This window comes from Nerophis lumbriciformis, linkage group LG07 (genome assembly GCF_033978685.3).
Source record: "Nerophis lumbriciformis linkage group LG07, RoL_Nlum_v2.1, whole genome shotgun sequence".
Lineage (NCBI taxonomy): Eukaryota > Metazoa > Chordata > Actinopteri > Syngnathiformes > Syngnathidae > Nerophis > Nerophis lumbriciformis.
This window is the reverse complement of record NC_084554.2, coordinates 26,447,949-26,454,163: the sequence shown is the minus strand read 5'-3', so window position 1 is coordinate 26,454,163 and position 6,215 is coordinate 26,447,949.

Here is a 6,215-nt window from a genome sequence, read left to right as displayed (position 1 = left end):
GGCAGAGTTGGTGTATGGCCAGCCTTTGCGAATGTCAGGTGACTTTATTCCTAGCACTGCCGGCACCTTGGTCTGCCGGTCTCCTCGATGCCACCAAGGGTTTTCCCCCATCCCCACTTCCCAACACGGCCTTACACCATCTCATGTTCCCGCTTCTTTACGAAGAGCGACATTTGTTTTTGTTCACCACGATGCCCACCGCGGCCCCTTTCAATCTCCTTACAATGGGCCATTTCGCATCCTGGAGAGTGGAGACAAGCATTTCCTGTTGGGTATCGGGGGTCGGTCTGAAAGAATCATGGTGGACCGGCTTAAAGCGGCCCACTTGGATCTTAGTCAGCCGGTTACAACGGCAGTACTTCCGCGCCGGTGACGTCCGCCCGCTCTACCTGGGCCCAATGATAATGTTTTGCATCCTTCTACGCAGGCCCCCAGGACCTTCGACAGTGCAGATACCCTTCCGGTCCTCCCTGCAGACTCCTCGGCGTTAGTACCAGTCCGGCGCACCCGGTCTGGTCGTCCCGTCCGTCCCCCTGTCTATTGACTGTTTAGTTCTTTTGTGATGGTGAATTCTGGGGGGACGTGTGTAGCGGTTGCTTTAAGGACATAATTCACCACACCTGATAATTGAATTTGTCGTCATTAGTCACTGTCATTGTTCTATTATGCACATAACAATGTTGACAACTTCTTTAGGACAATGATGATCTCCTTATATTTCTGAGCCTAAATGTAAGGAAGACAAGCTCCAAGTTTAACAAGCTGAGTGATAAACAGATTCAGCAAGTAGCAGTATTGCTAAGTGCTGAACAAGAAATACAAAGTGTGAACATAATAACTAAATCTCTTACTGTACAATGTCTGCTCTCACTGGGATTCTGACTGATGTTCATAACTTCCTGTCTGGTCCGGCCTTGTGCTGTGGAGTCTGTGTCGGTGGCTTGATGCGGTGGCAGAGCAGCCCTATTGTTTGGTGTGGGTGCTGTGTCTCGGTTGTTTGGGCGGTGGTGTGTTTGTGCGGGTTTGGATTAGGGGAGGTGTTGATGCCTCTTGTTTGTATGTTAGCTGACTGGCAAGCTGGCGCTGGCAGGTCTCCGTGGTCCTGTTGGCGTGTGGTTGTCAGTCGTGGTTTTTTGGTCGCTTTGACTTGATTGAGTGGTGCTGGTTGTCTGGGGTATTGCAGCCGTTGTTTCTGCTGCCATTTGTTTGTAGTGTGGGCGCCTGTGGCTGCTGGGTCCGGTGAAAGGGGGGGTGGCCGATGTTGCGACTTGTAGCACGTGGTGGTTGTCGGGGCTGGTGAACTTGCCAGGCTTCGTTCTCGTTTATTGTCATGTTGGTTGGCTTGTCAGATGTCGGCCCGGGCCTGCCGCGCCGTCCTTCACGCCCGGTGTCGTGCCGTCGTCTGGGTGGGGCTTGTCGGGGGTTGTCCCTAGGGGCCAGGGGAGTGCGCGGCCGGACCTGTGGGGGGGTGGGGTGGGGGTGATCAGGTGGTTCTCGGTGGACAGTGGGATCGCAGCCCCGCCGGCCTGTGTATGGATTTGTTTGTTTATATACGTGTGTGTGTTTGTATGTTGTTATTAATGTTATATATATGTGCGTGTATTAGAGATGCGCGGATAGGCAATTATTTCATCCGCAACCGCATCACAAAAGTCCTCATCCATCCGCCATCCACCCAACCAACATTTTATCAAAACCACACCCGCCCGCACCCGCCCATTGTTATATATCTAATATAGACGATGCAAGGCATTAGTGAGGTTAGAAAGCTTTTGCCTGTTAAAGAAAGGAGACTGATCCAATGCAGCAGAGACTGCGTGCCACGCATTAATATCTCTTGGCCACGCGTTAGTGGCTAAGAGATATTGCGTGATAATATTATTCATCATTATTATAGTATTATTGTCATTTCCATTAAGAAAGTGTTGACTATTGTTGCCAATGCCCTCAGATCAGGAGTGCGTTCCTCACACTTTGTGTGCGCAGTTGCAGAAAGCAGAACGATGCTTTTAAGAAGTTAAAAAAATGTTTTAGAAAGACTAGGCCTATATTTTCGTTAGGTAAAAAAAAATTTCTGAATTTATTTCAATGAATATTAACTTGTTAACGTTATAATGCTCAAATAGGGACGAGGGCGGGGTGCACAGTGAAACAGTGAACAATTTCGCGACAAAGATGAACCTTTATTGATTGATCTGCAGCCATGACAAAATATCAGACAATCTCCATTGTCAACGACAGGCAGGAAAATAAAGATAAACACATAGCCTATGTTGTAGGCATAGGCATATAGGCTCATACGTTTTTAAGTTGAAATAAAAAAATAAATAAAAAATGTGCCTCATAAGCCTTAGGCTGTCAATCACGCGCACAAACTTAAATTGTACAATAACATATGTATGTCATCCCTATTTAAACAAAAATAAATTAAATAAATAATAATAATAAATTACCTGCAACTTATTGGCCAAGGCAAATAGCTGAAGGGGAGAAATCAAACCCATCAGACTGCACTTTATCATCAAACTTGAATTATAATGAAAATAGACGGTCGCGACAAACAAAGCAGGCTAAATATCCTTACATTGTAGCCAATCGGAGATGCGCTTCACTTGAAAGCGAGGCCAAATAATTAACACACAGTAGTACAGTATATCTCGAATAGAAAAAAAACACAATAAACAACGTAATTGCCTTAATTCCTTTGCATTGTAGTGCGCCCAAACAACACGTAACCATCAAAATTATTCAGCTGACCGAACTCAATATTAGGTTAGACATGGGCTTATTTGGTATAGCCTATAGGTAACGTAGACTAATTCGTTTAACATATCCAACCGTATGTCTACTTACTTTTTTTTTTGTTAGCACTATGCAGGAATAAAATGGCATCTACAGTGCCAGGATTCAGGCGAGAGCGCCTGGCCTCTAAAATGCGCCCTGCTGCGCTGAAGGAGCGCTCACTTGCGCCATTTGTTGCTGGGACGCATAGGATTCTCTTGGCAAGGTGTTGTAGTCGTGGGAATGATTGTCCTTGTTTCCCCCAAAAGGAAAGTAGATTTTCCTCTGCTGATCCGTCGAGATGCAAGTTTGTAGAGGAATAATCCTCTACTTCCTCAAGCTTAAGCACAGGTGTATCCTCCTCCCATTCTGTGAAGTCAATCCTTTTCTTTTTCGGTGATGCACCATCAGCTCCACCTAAAGGACCGATAAAAATCTATACGTTTTTCGTATGTGGGTAACAACATTTAACTATGTATGTATATTTCCGAATTGGTTCAACCGCCCGAATCTATTTACAATCTATTTTTTTCGTCATGTCACCCGCCCGACCCGCGGATTATCCGCGGACTCCGCGGTTGTGTCCGCAAACCGCGCATCTCTAGCGTGTATGTATATGTGTATGAGTATATGCATGGATGGATGTAGGTATGTATATGTATGTATACATGCACACATATATATGTGTGTGTGTGTGAGTATGTTTATAAATATAATTTGGCGGGGGGGGAGCACTCTCAGAGCCTGCTTGGGGGGTCGGCGCCTCAGGCTACTGCAGCCGGGTTGTGTGTCTGGGGCCCGTGTCCCACCGTGTCCACCCCTTCCAGAAGCCCCTCTTGGTTCGGGCCTGCAGGGTCTAGTCCATGTGTGTATTGTGGCAAGTTGGTGCGCTGCAAAGTATTCTGCAGTGCTGCAAATCGGCCAGCTGCTGGGATAGTGACCTTAGGTGTCAGCGTGTCTGTGATCTTTCTCCCCCCCCCATCTCCATCTTTGGGGTGTGTGGTTCCCGTGGCCCCGTGCTGGGTGGTCCTGCGGCGGCCAACCGTGCTTTCCGGGGGGGTTGGGCTCGTGGGGGCCCGGTTGCTGGTGGGGCGGGGGCGGTCTTCCTGTCCGGCTGTGGGGAGTCTCTGAGCCCCTTAGGGTGGGGCGTCCCGCTTTTCTGCTCGCATGGGGTGTGATCTCTCGCTGGCTTGGGGGCTGCCTGTCCCCTGCTTCTCCCGTGCCCTGTCCTCTGCCGGGCGCGTCTGTCTATGGCCTGCTGCTGGCCATGCCGGGCGGCACAATAGGCCCGGCTCTGGGGTTTCTGTCGCTGGCCGTCCCGGCTGCATGGTGCCGGTCATCCCTTGTTCTCTGGGCGCCGCACCTACTGTTTTGGGTTGGGCTCTATGGGTGTCTGGGGCCGTACTTTGGCTCCCGCACACACTGGGAGACAAATATTGTACATGCAAAAGCACATTCCTACTCACAATTATACAAACATATATATATATATATATATATATATATATATATATATATATACACATATATATACACATATATATATATATATATATATATATATATATATATATATATACACACATATGTATATATACACATATGTGTATTCATTAGTACATACATACACGCACACATTGGTACTTACCCACATACATAGGTACCTACGCTCCCACATATATACACAAATACAGTACACACAAACACACATACACACACACACACACGCACACACTCACTGTACAAACATATCAGTGACGTGCGGTGAGGTTGATGGCTGGTGAGGCACTGACTTCATCACAGTCAGATTTACAAACATATGAACCCTAAAGAGTATCTTATTCACCATTTGAGTGGCAGCAGTTAACGGGTTATGTTTAAAAGCTCATACCAGCATTCTTCCCTGCTTGGCACTCAGCATCAAGGGTTGGAATTGGGGGTTAAATCACCAACAATTATTCCCAACAGTATTATTCCGAACTCCGCCAACTCTTTAACTTTTTCTCATCATTCATATTAAAATTAATATTAATGTTGTTCCCCAAGGGGAAACTGGATAAAACACAGTACACTGACAAAGCTTCACCTATTGTTACTATAACAATCTACAAGGTTAATACAGTTCGCTTCTCTTTCGTCCCCTCCATTTATCTGCTTTCTTTTGTAATTCAAGTTATAATTACATATACTGTAGGTATTGTTGATAGTATAGGTAGTTATTTTTAGTCATTATCAATAGTGCTGTTTCCATTGGTATTTTTATTGCTGCATTTGTAGTGCAATAATGTTAATTGTAATTTCTTTGTTATTAATATTTACTTCACTAACTACTTCTTTGCTATCACTTTTCGTATCATATTCGTACATACCGTATATTGATGCTGTTCTGTTGAGTTGTTGTCTCTGTCTTATCCCCCTATTGTCCTTGCAATTTCCCCCTCTGTCTTCCTTTTTTCCCCTCTTTCTATCCCCTGCACCAAATATCAATATAAATACATTTAATAAAGTCAAATACAAACAGGGCAACAAGAAAATATACATGATTGGATTCATGTATATTATGGCGACATGTCCATGTGTAGCCTGCCTTCCGTCCGAGTACAGCTGGGATAGGCTCTAGCCCCCCACGACACCCGAAGGGACAAGGGATGGATGGATTTTTTTTTTCCTCAAATTTCTCTACAAGTCTTCATCCTCAACACAAATATCAATGTTGTTGTTTTTTATTTTATTTTATTAGACCCCTTTGAAGGCCGTTTGATCAAGTATTTAAATTATTAAAATAACTCTTTATGCAAATTCATACTAATTAAAATTGTGACATAATTTGATCAAAAGGTCTTCAAGGTGTGAAAATAACAAAAAAACATTACGTGTTTGGCATTTTAATAAAAAAATATATACCGTCCAAATGTAGCTGAGATAGGCTCCAGCACCCCCCGTGACCCCGAAAGGGACAAGCGGTAGAAAATGGATGGATACATGAACCAAATTATTTTTATGCCCTTTGAAAAATGAAGGATTAATATGTCATGTTTAGCTTTGGGGTATTGTTGAATAACTGCCTGGGTATTGTAGATTTGATTTTTATTTATTTATTTAACAGGTAAAAACCCTCTTTAGAGTAGCAAAATAAAACACTTTCTTCAAAATACAGCAATAATTTACTGAAAAGAAAAAAAAGTCATCCTCTGTCCCCTGAGGGTTAATCGGATTATATTTTTTAACGCAATTAACCCCATTAAATATTAACTTGAAATGAACCCTCAGCAAACCAGTGATTAATCGGATTAAACAATATACTCGTTTTCATAGCAGTAATATGAATGTTGCTTGTAATAATAAGGTTTGAGGATGGTGACCGTATCATTTTGTTTACAGTATTTCTTATGGGGCAAAAAATGTTTTGAAATGAGACCAACTTGGAAGTCAAC